General features: G+C 40.1%; 1 protein-coding gene across 1 annotated transcript in view; it reads right to left on the bottom strand.

The window, feature by feature from the left end:
• The window catches only part of SDK1 (sidekick cell adhesion molecule 1), an 888233-nt gene that overhangs the window by 869028 nt on the left and 3918 nt on the right, over nucleotides 1–15287 (bottom strand). The window lies entirely within an intron of this gene.

The raw sequence follows: 15287 nt of genomic DNA, 5'->3' as shown, positions 1-15287 counted from the left end.
CACTAAATCCTGTGTTATATTAGGAAAAGTTAAATTTCAGAGGAAAAATACAGAAATTTCAAGAATTTCATGATCCTCTGTCAGTCTACAGGCTACAATTTTGGTCAAGCACAGGGTTGAAGCCAGAGGGCTTCGCCTTAGCAGTCACATTTTAAGTCACTTTCCCTAACAGTGCCCACATACTGATTTCTCTAATTCCGGAGATCTACCAAAACCATTTTCAACACTTTTTGTCTAGTTCAACATTATATGAAAAGTTTTGTCTTGTTCTAGAAGCAGCAAAAAATACACGAAAGATCTTATTTCTTTTCTTAACACAGATCAGTAACTGAACAAATTACCTACCTCAAGGAGCAGTTATTTTGAGATGGTTGTAACAACTACTATTTAAACTGAGCATCTGCTTAAGATATCTAAGATATTTGACTACAAAGACCATGAACTGGCACCAGATCTGATTTCTGGTGACTTATTTGTTAAGAACAAAAACTAGTCCATGTCCCCTCTATCTTTAGGGTTTTCATACACCAACCACAAGAAAAATCAACCAATATTAAACAAGACTCCTTTTTCCAAGGAAGAACTCTAACACTGACAGAGACAGTTCTGAATGCTAGGCAGCAACTTGAGAGCTTATTCTGTATAATATAAAAACATTTTTTAGTTTACATGTAGCTTTCTCCATAGACTTCAAGGTTTTATGTGTAAAATAATAAATTATAGAGGGAGAAAAAAAAAACAGAAGAAAGCTCTAATTGCAAAGGAGGGCAAAAATGTCTGGAAATTAGGATCAGATGTCTAGAAGGTCTAACTCTTTCCGTGTGTCTATGCACGTAAGGGAGCTGGGGAGCAAGAGTGGGGAATTTGTGTGTGAGGCTGAAATACCTGGAGTGTCTTAATCCCGCATGCCAGAAAAGAACAGGAGAAGGGGCAATCAATGTGGAAGAACTGTTTCAAAAGGGCAGAAGAATCGTGATTCTACCACACCATAATCCTCCCACCACTTCTGGGCTATTCTATTAAGCAAAGAGAAACTCATTTTCTCTCTCCCTCAGAAAGCCTTGGTACATAGTCAAGCCATCACCTCTTTAAATGTTCAAATTTTCAGAAAAGTAAATGGGGAATAAAGGATTATTACGACTAGGTTAGACTTAGGCAAATGGAAAAGGAAATCGGACTTTTAATACCTAGAAACAGCACAAACAAAAGTGAAGTTCTTGAACAGAACATTTCAAATGTGTTTTAAGTGCCGTATTTCTATGTATTTCCTTGCATGATTATAATTCCACAGCCGACAGGTGATTTGAGTTGGCAATAAGCAGACCAGCAACATGCAGGCCATTACTAAGTACCTTGGGAGTAGATAACCGATCCTTGCTCTCCACTGCAGCATACAAGGATAAACAAAGGGACAAAAACATTAAGAATAAATATCCAACAGTATATATCCATCATCCAAGTAGTGAAAACCTATCAGCACCAAGAAGCCAAAAAAACACAGAACAAACTGCCAAAATGTAAGCTGGCTTGCTTAGATCACACCAGCTGGTGTGTACAGATGGAAATCACACGGATATGAATTAGTACCTTAAACTCACCAGGTCTAAGCCCCCAGATGCTCTTACAGGCACTCAACTCCCTCCAAGCATCCTGACTCCTCCAAGCATGACTGCTTGACAGACCCCTGTTAAGTGAGAACCACGCATCCCCTGTGAAAAGGGTGGGGGATTCCCAGTTAGACTTCTTGTACCCTGAAGCAGAACATCAAAATAGCTTAGTAAGGCAGCTCACCTAGTTTAGAGACATCATGTTTTTCTATTTTGTACACACCACACCCTGCATACCCCATGTGGCCCCAATTCCTTGGACTTACCATTATCCTGAGAGCCTTTAGGGAACCATGGGGCTGTAGCCCCATCTTCCCCATACTCTCCCCAGTCACGACTGGCCCTATGGACTGGCCTCCTAGGACCGGCCCCAGATAGGCCCACACTGTTGAAGTGCTTCTGTGGAGTATCAGCCCCACATTTATTACTCTCTACCAGTTGCCATCTGTATCCAAATCTCAGTTCTATCCCAGCTGAAGTCCCAGACACAAAAAGAATCATTCTGCCTAGTGACTTGAAAAATTTCAAATGCTGACATTAAATTCACTCTGAAGTATCAACAGAAATATTCCTTCTCCATGAGGTTTTACAATAAACTACAACTGATAGTACCTAATGCAATGACAGAGATGATATGATAGGTCAGTAAAGTCATCAACAAACCAAGAAATCTCAAAAAGTATAAGAAATACCTAACGTTATTTGTTGGGCAAAGGATGGGGAGGGAAGAGGGAAAGAATACAAATAATGGATTAGAAGAAGGGACAATCAAGGTTAAGTTAAAAGGTCAAGAAATATGTAATGCCTTCTGTGTATATTATTTTAGTGGAGGAAGGAGAAACACATTAGGCGTTCATTTGATCTATTAATGAGCACAATAATAGCTATGATTTATTAAGCAAGACACTGTGCTAAAGGCTTTACATACGCTATTTCTTCTAATGCTTACAAAACCCTCCTGAAGAGATACTAACTTCTCATTTTATAAAGGAGCAACTGAAACACAGGTTATGTAACTTGCCCGAGGTCACAAAGCTCATCAAGGGCCAAGCCAGGATTTTAACCCACCTCTAAAACTCACGACACTATCATGTTATAATGCCACTACACTGTTGGCAAAGGCCTAAAAGCACATTTTCCATGCATTTAAAAATGAGATAGGGGCGCCTGGGTGGCGCAGTCGGTTAAGCGTCCGACTTCAGCCAGGTCACGATCTCGCGGTCCGTGAGTTCGAGCCCCGCGTCAGGCTCTGGGCTGATGGCTCAGAGCCTGGAGCCTGTTTCCCATTCTGTGTCTCCCTCTCTCTCTGCCCCTCCCCCGTTCATGCTCTGTCTCTCTCTATCCCAAAAATAAATAAAACGTTGAAAAAAAAAATTAAAAAAATAAATAAATAAAATGAGATAGATACATACACGTGCTACTATGAAATGATCTTGAAGTCACAGTGTTAAGTGAAAAGGGACAAGTATGCTGAGGCCAGTCTCCAAAGTAACAGTACGCTACCTTTTGCATAAAGTCAAAGGGCTGGGAGAAAAAATATCTATTGTTGCATACGCAAAAAAAATATCAATGAAAGAATATTCAAACCTGGAACAGTGATGGCCTCCGAGAGGACCAGGGGACTGAGGATCAGAAAAGAAAAGCCTTTTCACTACACATACATTGGCATGGCATGACCTTTTAACCTACTCATGTAATTTTTCACAAGAAAAAGCACTACATAATAAAACACAATGGAACTATAAAAGCTAAAATTCTATGATGAAGGATACCTTAAGCCTCTCCTTATCAAGGCTAAATAAAATTTAAAAACTTACGAATAAAGACACACCTATTTTAGTCAAGCATACTGTCTAGAGGTCTTCACTATGAAGAGTCCCTAGTAACACCGCTCACATCCTAAACATGGACCAAACGTGCTGCCACACATTAAAAGAGGAAACCAACTCCTGTGAACATGGGAGGAAAGACTGCAGGTCGGAAACGTTAGTGCGACAGGGAAGAAACAAGTCCACTCGGAAATCATCAGTGGACAGAGAGGATGGAGTGAAGGCGGGCCCACCCCTGGCAGGCCCAGGGAACACAGCTACAGAACAGAGCTGAGCTGCAGAAATGAGGAAGGAAACTGAAGGCACAGAAGCATCTAAAGCAAGGTTGGGAAAAAGAATTCCCACTCCCCAATTAGTCTGGAAAGTGGGAAGATGAAAACAAAATCAAAACACACGAAGACCAGTTTCATTTGTTGTAGTTCATTGAATAAAATGCCTATTCAGAATCAACATATGTTCCTTTGCTTGCCCTGAAGTATTTCCTTTTAGAACTTCTATAATTTATTTACATGGTTCAATATTATTGGTAATGATTATTAAGCACCATGCCCCGTCTTTTAAAAGGTTTGAATACCATCTGCTCAAAGAAAAACAACTGACCAGCTCAAGCAAAAAGGAGGATATGCTGAAAAACAGACTGAAGGAAAAGCTGAACGTCCCAACTTCAGGACAGGCAAGAACCAGGGCAGCTCTGAGGATGCAGGGATCTGTCGAGCATCACGAGAACACTTCAAGAGATGATACAGCAGAAAAATGGCCAATGGAGGCCCCTGTTGTGTACCAGGGCCATTCCCAGAAAACAGTACATTTCTGTAAGCCAGGTGCCACCCTAACTGTAGCCTACTACACTACCACACTCATACCTAACACTCTAATTTACATTTATATTGCATTTAATATAAGTGTATTAACTTAATTTATGTAAAATATTTTACCGAAAATCACTCCTAATTTTCAAGTACATGCTTCAAAATTTTTGTACCTAATACCGTAAGAACTTCCATTTATTGATTTGATACCAGAGTCGTTACCGGGAGAATTTGACAGAAGAGTCATAAAATAAAGATTAAGCAGCACTAACCAGAAATCGATGGTACAAATGTGTTTATCCATCCATCTTTCACAGGAGTTTTTGTTTTGCCTTTTCTTTTTTATTTTTAGGTTTATCTATTTTGAGACAGAGACAGTGCGAGCAGGGCAGGGGCAGAGAGGGAGGGAGGGAGGGAGGGAGGGAGGGAGGGAGGGAGGGAGGGAGAGTGAAGCCCAAGTATGCTATGCACAGCACAGAGCCCAGCGTGGGGCTCGAACCCACAAACTGTGACATCGTGACCTGAGCCAAAACCACAAGTCGGGTGCTTAACCAATTGAGCCACCCAGGCACCCCAAGCTTCTGCTCTTACAGGGAGTCCATAATTTAAGATACTGTAGGTCTTTTCAAGTAAATGAAGAAAATAAGGCCCAACACAATCATTTATGTTCCCTCCAAAAGAAAAACACACCAAAATCTCAGGTGCCCATTAATGGAATCTCAGCCTAAACCACTAAACTACTTTAATACACAGTCCTCCTAAAACCCACTTATACCACATTATAGTAAATAATTGCTTTCATAATTTTTTAAAAAGTTATAAATGCTTACTGTGTTTGAAAGTTACAGCATTCAGAAAATTTTCCTACAACACAGATAAACACAGCGTTCACATTCTTTCATACCCGTTGCATAGATTATAAAAGAGCTTCCTGTTTCTGACTCATTATATACCCTTTACTTTTTAAATCTCTACTTTTCTAGAAGATTTTCTATTATTTCAAAAGCAATCGAAGCCCCATTACAGACCTTCAGAAAATAGAGCAAAATCAAAGAAAACAAAACATCCACGTTTTTACTCACCAAGAGACAGCTGCTACTAACATCTTGGTGTGCTGCGTCCAAGCCCCTTTCCCGTTTACTTGTGTCTAAATGACATTATCAGAGAAATTTCAAACCACATGCGTTCAGGTCACTGCAGAGGGGCCGCACACTGCAAGGACTAAGGGCAGGGGCTCTGGGGTGCACCAAACCTGCATTCAAAACCCAGTCCCACCACTTATTAAGTGGTGACCTTAACCTCTTTACACCCTAATTTCTTCCTTTGTACAAGATTCTGTGTAGAAAGGCCCTATCACAGGGCGCAATGCAGGAGCATTCAGGAAAGACAAGCTATCACCTTGCACAAAGCACACCATGTAACCTCATCTTTCACGTAATGTATTCTGAACATTTTTCCATGCCAATTAGATCCACTTCTACAACACACTTAACACCAACGCAGCACAGTAATTTGTCTACACTGCATCAGCCCCTAGAAAAGACACCAGAAAAACTCAGATCCCCATCATTTTGGTCAGGGTCACCTGCTACTATCACACATAGAGATAGGACTCCAACCAACCAACTTGTTCCCTAAAATGGGGGAATGAGAGAGCAGATCAGGACTCCCAATGCTTCCTCACTAGCTGAGTCAGGAAAAGTCAAGGGGAAAGTGAGGTTTGGCTGGGGTTTTTTGTTTTTTGGTTGTTGTTTTTTTTTTTTTTACTAACATGTTTATCGTCAATAACATCTATGATGAAATTCAGTTTATTTACCCAAGAAAGAACTTTTAAAGCAAAAAAACTGTGGTTTCACAAAAAAAAAACTTTAAGCTGCATTTGAAGTTAATGAAATGCTAAATCATTAATTTTTACTCATTCCATCTCCATCAACACAGAAGCATATTACAACTTAGGTTTCATACTTTTGATTCCGCAGCGAACAGCAGTTAGAGATACAGATGACCTTTGCTTTTCTACCTAGAATACTCCAAGATACTAGCTTTAAGTAATTTTCAAAGTCCGGGAGTTTGTTAACAACAACCAGCTAACAATATCAAGCTGCCACAAAACCACAACGTATACATTCTCACCTTCCATTAATTTTCATTCACCGAGCTTCTTTTATACCTTAACTATGTTCCTCCCTATGTATGCTCTTATTTTTAAATGTTAAAAACAATTTTTCCTTGTGCATTTAATCTAACTCCCTGAGAGCCAAGTATAAATTTTTTTCACAGCTAAGACCCCAGTTTGGACTGTAAAGAAGGTCATTTTGCAAAGTGTCCTTTTATCAGCAAAAACCTGTCATTATCAAGACACTGAATTCCTCACTGTTGCTCAGTTTCTTTCTACCTGAATCCTTCATCTGTGTTCCCCAAGTCCTACTCTGACATCCTCTAACATGACCTGCCTACTTGTATCCCTAAAATCCTGATGAAGTTCGTCTCTCACATTCTGAACGCTCTGTATGGCTTAAAGGGCTCTTCACAATCAACTATACTGTATTTTATGTGTTACCGTGTCTCCTCCTCAATAAGCAATAAGCTCCATGAAGGAAGGAACTGGTTTAATCATTGTACCGTTGTTGCTTTACACAGTGCCTTGCTCCCTGAAAGCCCTCAGTAAACACTAAATGAATGAACTCTGCTGCCCTCCCACTTAATCTGTCCACTCCATAGTATCAGTGGGAGCTGCTAATGTTCACTTTTCTCAAACCACAAGGCATGTAATAAATTGGAGGGATTGCTTCCTAAAAATGTACACTTTGCTATTTGCATCTCATTCCCTCCTTCTGGTTTCAATTTCTTTGTTCTTGAAGTAAAAAACATAAACGTAAAAAGCTACCTTTTAATACTTCCTCCAGCAAGTCTACAAGTGATCAACTTTGTCTATCTACAAAGGCTTCATTTCACTTACTCTTGAATATCACTTTACATGGATTCAAACAAAACGCCTGCCAGTCTAGACAATGGCTTCCCTCAGGTTGCTTCTGTCTTGTTTCTAGTGTTTCACCTACAACAGGTCTAAGTATAAATTTCTTTTTATTTAGCCAGCTTGGAGTTCACTGAACTTCTTGGAACTCAGGATTCAAGCTCTGCATTTATTATGGAAAACTTCCAAGCATATCTTCAGATAGCATCCCTTCCACTATTTCCTCTTCCTGGAAGCTCGCAGAAGGTAGTACTAGACTTTCCTACGAAAGTTCTGGAGTCTTGGGGTGCCTGGGTGGCTCAGTTAGTTTAGCAGCCAACTCTTGATTTCGGCTCAGGTCATGATCCCAGGGTCGTGGGATCTAGCTCCATACTGGGCTCCACACTGAGCATGGAGCCTGAGATTCTCTCTGCCTCACCCTCTACCCCCTCCCCCTGCTCACATGCACTCTCTAAAAAGAAAATAAATAGGGGCGCCTGGGTGGCTCAGTCGGTTAAGCGTCCGACTTCAGCTCAGGTCACGATCTCACGGTCTGCGAGTTCGAGCCCCGCGTCGGGCTCTGGGCTGATGGCTCAGAGCGTGGAGCCTGCTTCCGATTCTGTGTCTCCCTCTCTCTCTGTCCCTCCCCCATTCACGCTCTCTGTCTCAAAAATAAACGTTAAAAAAAAATTTTTTTTTAATAAATAAAATTTAAAGTTCATGAGTCTTAACTGCTCGTTTTCCATCTCTTTAACCTTCAGTATTCTATTCCAAGCAATTTCCTCAGATCTCCTTAAAAATCAGTAGTTTTCTCATCAATTGTATCTACTCAGCTGTTTCACCTGTCTACTGAGTTTACTTTTAAAAACCCTAATTTTCATTTCTGTAAATTCTCTCTGGACCTTTTCCAGATCTTCTTCTATGATATTCTTTTATTACAGTCTTACCTGTTGTATCTCTAATAATTTTAACCAAGGAATCTCTGGCTTATATCCTAGGAGCACCTCCTGGAGTACCAATTCTCCTTAAAACGTAAAACACCTGCCCACTCTCCTTGGTACTGATTCATCTCCTTGTTGGCTCGTGATTTTTTTTTTTTTTTAATTACAAGTGGGTTTTTTGTTTGTTTGTTTGTTTGTTTTTAAGTAGGCTTCACATTCTACACAGAGCCCAATGCAGGGCTTGAACTCACAACCCTGAGACCAAGACCTGAGCTGAGTGAGATCAAGAGTCGGACACCTAACCAACTGAGCTACCCAGGCACCCCTATTGCAAGTTCATCTTCAGCATGAACTGTTTCTACTGAGAATCCTAGATTTTTCATTTGCTTTGCAGAAGAGTTTCACATCTGTTTCTAAGGGTTCCATTTGTTTCCAGTTCTGTACCACATTTCACACTAATTTCTCAGCTTAAGGGTTAGTCACACTGTAAGAAATGTTAAATTTTTAACCCACCTCAATATAATGCAGTGCTTTGGGATTCAGATGTTTATTTCTAATTATGTACAACCCCAGGAAGACCACATGTTTCTTTACACTTCTTTAACTAGGTTTTTCTGTCCACAGGTGGGACACCCTTCAAGGTTTTATGTAACAAGACCTCAACTCCAACTTCCTTCTTCATGGAGAGCTAAGGCCGTGTCTCCTGCTGCTTCATGACATCCTCAGGACCAAGCCTTGGAACGTACATCCAGATCTGAAACCAAGGCAAGCCTTTAATTCGTAATTACAGCCTGGCTGTGAGTTCTTTCACTTTTGGCACGTAGGATTTCCTGGCCTATCGGGCTCAGGAATGCTTTTGTTCGTCCTTAGTTTATTTTATCCAGTTTCTAGGTGTTTGCAGCAGGGTAGGGGTGAAAGTGCCCTAGATCGATCAGCTCTGCTGGCAATATTGCTAGAAACCTGAAATGGCCACAAAATATGAAAATGAAATGATCACTTCAGAGAATCGTGAGGATTACTCAGCATCTTGCCAGATGACAACAGCTAACTTTTTTTCAGCCTTGAAAACAGTTTTCAAATGGGAAGAAGCAAATATTCCCAAAGCATTTTATGATCATTTTGCCACTATGCACTTCAAATGCCTTCATAGTTGTTTTTTCTTGAGTTTCAACAGAAAGAAAATTTCAACAAAGAACACCTGTTGATTCCATTTTCTCACTATCCATTCATTCTGTAATCAACTTCAATCTGCTTCCTAGTCCTACAACTCTAGTGAAATTATACTCAAAATATCAACATTTCCTGCCTCATCAACAAATCCAAAGGCCTGTTCTTGGCCCTCATCTTTTTCACCTGTCTTCAGCAATACCATTCCAATTTTCCACCCTACTATCACCCAGTTCAGACACTTACTCCAGCATTATCACCATCATTCTCTAACTCACTCCCATCACCCCAATCTCTTCCTCCCTCGCTTTATCAAGCCAGTCTCAGGCATCGCTATCACTATCCTGTAGTCCTATCAACTGCTCACACATCCCACTCTGTCCTACAGTGGCTCATTAATATCTAGTCCTATGGGAAAAGAAAAGGTAAATGAGGCAGGATTCCTGTCCACAAGAGTGTAAATAACAAGACCACAACCTAAAACTGACTGGACGTGTGCTATGTACTTGGCAAGGTGCTAAACACCTTGCCTGCAACCATACCAACTGATCCTCACTGCAGCTCTATGAAGCAGGCGCAATTACTATACCGACTTCAGGGATGAGAAATAATGCTTAAAGATGACTAAGTAGCCGGCCCTAGGAAGCACAGCTAGCAAGTGGCTGAGTCAATTTTATGGCAATCCCATCCTCTTAAAAAATATGCTATACCTTCACCACAAGTATTTATAGTAAAAGCCCAGACCTCACCTCTGATTGAAAAACGCATATCCAACACCACCTTAACAGCTGTTTGGATGCCCCCAAAGTACCTCGCATTAATATATCCAAAACCAAAAACATGATCATACTGCCCAAACTCAAGCGGTCCAACCTCAGCAAATGACCGCCCTAACCAACGAGTCATGCCAGCCAGAAAAACCTCACCATCACCCGGGACACATTTTCATTCACCCTCCATAACCAACCTATTACCAAATCCTGTCCTTCTTCTGGTTTGATTTTTTTGGTCTCCCAAGTCTTTCTCTACTCCATCCACATCAGTCCATCTCCAACAACACTACCAACCTAGCCTCACCTACTACGTTCTCTCAACTCAACTGCTGATACAGCCTAACTTGTCTATAGACATTTACTCCAGTTTTTCCCATTCTTTCAGTTTTGCAACCAAAATGCTCTTTCCCCTTGTCAAGGTAATGCTTTTATGATACTAATCTGACCATTTAACAGATTTTCGATTCTGGGCCAAAGTTTTAAGTCCATCTTTTATTTCAGGTTCTGAAGCATTAGAAATGCAAAGACTGATGATATCTGGGTTTCAGTCACAAAGGTAAGGTCAATTTTCAGTGATAGTCAAGAGGTACACCAACACAGGAAGAGAAGCAAACAGAGAGGATGACAGGACAATACCTGAGAGGTTTTGAAACACTTGGCTCTAGTTATTCCCAAGGTGGAGCTGAATCCTAAATTTGTCAAGTTTCAAGGTATTCTTCTTGTTACACTGTGATACCCCAGGATGCCTCCAATGAAATCTTTTAAGTAGTTCAGACTGAGTTTCTAGCTTGCGACCAAGAGTCTTAGCTAAGAAAAAAGAAAACAAAAGCAAAAACAAAAAACCTTAGAAGAGCCAACAAGACCCTCTTAGAAAAAGGGAATGTGGCAAAAATAAAACAAATTCTACATAAAGTAAAGATACCTTTGGCCAGAAAATATATAAACAAGTTCAATGCTTGTAAACCCATGTATCCTTTTAAAGGTGCTACATAAATGCTGTAGGGTAAGAGCCATTTTTTTTTTTTTTTTTACATTCTGCAAATCATCACAGCTTACCATGAAGCTAACTGCTGAACAACAAAATTAGAAAAGGACTATACATTAATACAAATCATAAAGTTGCATATTTGAAAACCCACTCCCTCTGGCTAATAGCTTATACATGTGTTCATGTAAAGAAAATGTCTTCTTCCAGTAATACCTTAGCACTATTCTATTTTCTGGTTGTGATTTGCATTATCAGGTATTATTAACTCACCTTGCTCATAGCCAAAAATTTTATTACATAAGTATGCTGTGAAGTAGTGTTAACCAAGGAAGGCAAAAAATTAGCTGTGGAAACTACAGATTATATCCTCTATAAACACTTTTTCTATTGCCATCTGGTGGTTCATGTATTAAATCAACACTGACATCCAACGTATAGAAGGGCTTGGTCCACAAAATAAAAATCTGTTCTTTTTCCACCACATGTAAAATAGAGGAAGAAGGCAAGGTAGAACTGACCTTCACTTTGAAAACAGGCCCTCCTTCATGAGAAACCCATAAATACACAAAATAAATTAAGGATCGCTGAAGAACCCACAGAAACTACCACCTCTGGAGATGATCATCATTAATCTAAGGTAGGATACGTTATACCTACGTGACACAAGCTAAGAAATCCCTCCTTACCCCAAATCTAAATTTTTTCCTATCTAGTCACCTACTTGGGTTGCTAAAATTCCCACCACCAATTACTCCTTATAAAAGTAACTACTTTTCAAGTAGCCATAGCCATTCTTTGGTTACCTCCCTAGGTCTTTTTTTTCTTGGAAAGACAATTCATCTTCGTAACACCACACTTACATATATGACAGCTTCCAAACCTCTTACGAGAAGGAATCATGTCCAGAATACAAAGAGTTCTGAAAGGGAGAAAAAGCAACAGAAGACTGCACCAGAGGCTGATTTTGTCTATGTAATATAGGCCCACAAGTCTAGCCCATTCTCTACAGTCCGTATCTCCAAAGGCTGGCCTTGTCAATTAAAAAATATATACTTAGCAAAGCTAAAAACAGTGCAGAAACTATAGTCTTAGCCCATGTTCAACAAGCTAATCTGCAAAGATCAGTAAATAGATTTACTTGACTGACACAGGCTGTCAAGAAATTGAATTGATAGCTGTTATCTTCACTAGACATTGTATATCAATAGAGTGCCAGCTTAGCCTGTTAAAGTGAAAAAATAGTTGTGTTAATTTTGAGGGCCTTTTGATTTACTAAAAGTCCTAAGGAATACAATTAACCAATATAACATTCAGTTGAGCGCAGAAATATCAACACCATCTACCAATCTTTTTAAATTATTGATGGTCACTATCCTATAAATATAAGCATTCTTGGATCATCACTATCTCATATCTTTTAAAATTTCTCTGCATTACCTCCAGTAGATTTCAATTATTCTTGCCCTTTCTTCTTCCAGCCATTTAAATAAATAACCATTTCATAATTTTAAGGAAATTTATTTCTCCAAACTGCAGGCTTACACTGATAAATTATGGCACTAATTCATTTTATAGAACCTAAAGTTTTGAACAGGAACCATTTTCAGGCTAGAGTAAATACATCACGTGTTAGACAGCAGGAGAAATACTGTATTGCATCTTAGTTGTCTTTGACATTGTAAATACCCTGGCAAAAGTAAAAGGAGGAGAATTAGGTTCTAAGAGCTAAGACATACGGAGTTATAGAATCCCCAGATAGGAGACACACTTACAGAGTCTGGTAAACGGCACGAAGTATAAGACAACATACAAAAGATCAGAGAATCAGGCAGAATGACAGAGGATCTAGTCTAACCCCCTCCTTTCACAGGTGAGAAAACAGACTCAGAGAGACTAACAGACTTGCTCTTAATACAAGTTAGCTACAGAATGAAATAAAAACCACGTCTACAGACACAGTTCAAGGCCTTTTCGATTCACCACATCCTTGTTTCTAGCAAAACTTTACCAAAGTATCCTCATCCCCACAATACCCACAAAAGACGGCGGGGCCAGGGCCAGGCTAAGGCAATGAGTCTCTAGCTTTAGAGCTGCCTGTCAAGAGGCCAGACTACCTAAAGACTACAATAGCAAATATATAAGTAACTGGAGTTTCCTAAAGCAGGGCTCCCATAACATCATTCATCCATTTTTATATTTGAATACATCAAGAATAGCATTAATAGAATGAAGTTCTAAAAATAATTTATTTCTCCCGCACAGGTCTCAGACATGGGATCGGTAAGTGGCAGATAAGTCTCTGTCCGACTCTGATAGGCTTTTGCATTTCAGAGATTCACTGAAAACTTTCAGACTAGGGGCACCTGGGTGGCTCAGTCGGTTGAGCATCCGACTTCAGCTTAGGTTATGATCTCCCCGTTCCTGAGTTCGAGCCCTACATCAGGCTTGCTGCTGTCAGCCTGTCAGCGCAGAGCCCACCCTGGATCCTCGGTCCCCCTCTCTGTCCCTCCCCTGGCTTGTGCTCTCCTGAAAATAATTAAAAACAAAAACAAGAAAACTTGAGACTAATTTCATAGGCTAATACAAAAGGATGGCAGGAGGAGCCATTTTCTGTCCCAGCTGACAAAATTTGTTGGTCTGTTGGGGTCACGGGTACTCATGTTTGTTTTTATTAAAAGGGATTTACCAATTTAGGGAGAAATTTAAGAAAATACCTTATAGGTATGTTGGACTCTAATTACAATTAAAAAAAACTATACAAATTGAAATGCTCAATTACATTAGGTAGAAATGTACCATGACTTAGGAGAAATATTTAAACGAATAAAACTTAAAACATCTTTACTTTTTTGAAAATAATTCTATTTTAACTCCTCTTTACACTATACCTCTCAACCTGATTTTTATTCCCCACCCTCAGTTTTACTCACCTTTCACAGAGTTGGACTTCAAGGGTCCGCTCTTCAAACTACTGCTTGTATTACTTCTTGCAGAAATTTAAAGTGCGACCTCGTCAAAATCCAGCTTCTATGTTTTCCCACTCACTCTGTGTCTGTTCCATTCTCAAGATTCGGTCAACCAACATTACTGGTCTCTGATCAAGGAGACACCTAGAGGCCCAAGTCCATGTTTCACAACAAAAAAATATGCAAGGGGGCACCTGGGTGGCTCAGTGAGTTAAGCATCTGACTCTTGATTCCAGCTCAGTTCACCACCTCACAGTTTGTAAGTTAGAGCACTGTGTCAGACTTTGCTCTAATGGTGAGGAGCGTGCTTGGGATTCTCTCTCCCCCCTCTCTGCCCACACACTCACGTGCTCACTCTCAAAATAATTTTTTTTTTAAATGTATGAAAGGACTCTAAGGAGTGCAAATAATACAAAGGCAACTGGTAGATAACATCTTATTTGATTCCACTTAATTACATTACTTGTCAGAGTTCCATCTTGTTTTACCCCAATATTTAAGGGCACAGGAAACTTCCTAGCTAGGTATAATCCCAGTATGTAGCTAACAATTAACTGAGGTTATATAAAAGGCATGGTGAAGCAACAAAAATTCTGTACCTTATAAGCCCCACCTTTTTCATTTGAAGGACTTAACTACATGTACCTGAATGCAGATAGTCATTTTCCAACTGTCCCTCAAAGAAATGGTTGGTACGCTCCTAGTGGTCAATTCTGGGGTGTTCAAATCCGCCAACAGACAACCACAACCCATTCTCAACTGGAATTTGAGGATTACAGTATGGAAAAAAAAATTGTGTGAAATGGCAACCGCCATTTTATTATGGGAGAGGAATGGGTATATGGAGAGGTCTAGGCCTATTTCCTCTTCTCTATTTTCCGAATTGTCTAATGGAATGTAACAACAGTAAATAAGGTAACCTGAAATGTGAGGTCCAATACAGTATTTAGAAACACCAACCACCGTCTTTCCTCGGTGTTGCTCTGACTGCGCTCCCTCCCCACCTAAAGCACGGGCTACAATAGGAGGCACTCCAACCTAGTGGTTATGACACAGACTGTGGATCAAGCAGCCTGCTTTCCGTTTTGTTCCATCACTACTAGTCTCAGGAACTTAGTTAACAGCTCAGTGCCTCAGTTTCCCCACAGGTACCATGAGTACCAAATGCTACCTACCTCTCAGGGGTTGTTGTCAAGAGTCAATGAGCCTACCTAGAAAGCACTTAGTGCCCTGCACATAAGAAGGGCTCTAAAA

The sequence above is a fragment of the Puma concolor genome, chromosome E3 (assembly GCF_028749965.1).
Source record: "Puma concolor isolate L17-30 chromosome E3, mPumCon1.1.hap2, whole genome shotgun sequence".
In the NCBI taxonomy this organism is placed as follows: domain Eukaryota; kingdom Metazoa; phylum Chordata; class Mammalia; order Carnivora; family Felidae; genus Puma; species Puma concolor.
The sequence above is the reverse complement of the archived record's forward strand: the minus strand, read 5'-3'. Positions and strand labels throughout refer to the sequence as shown.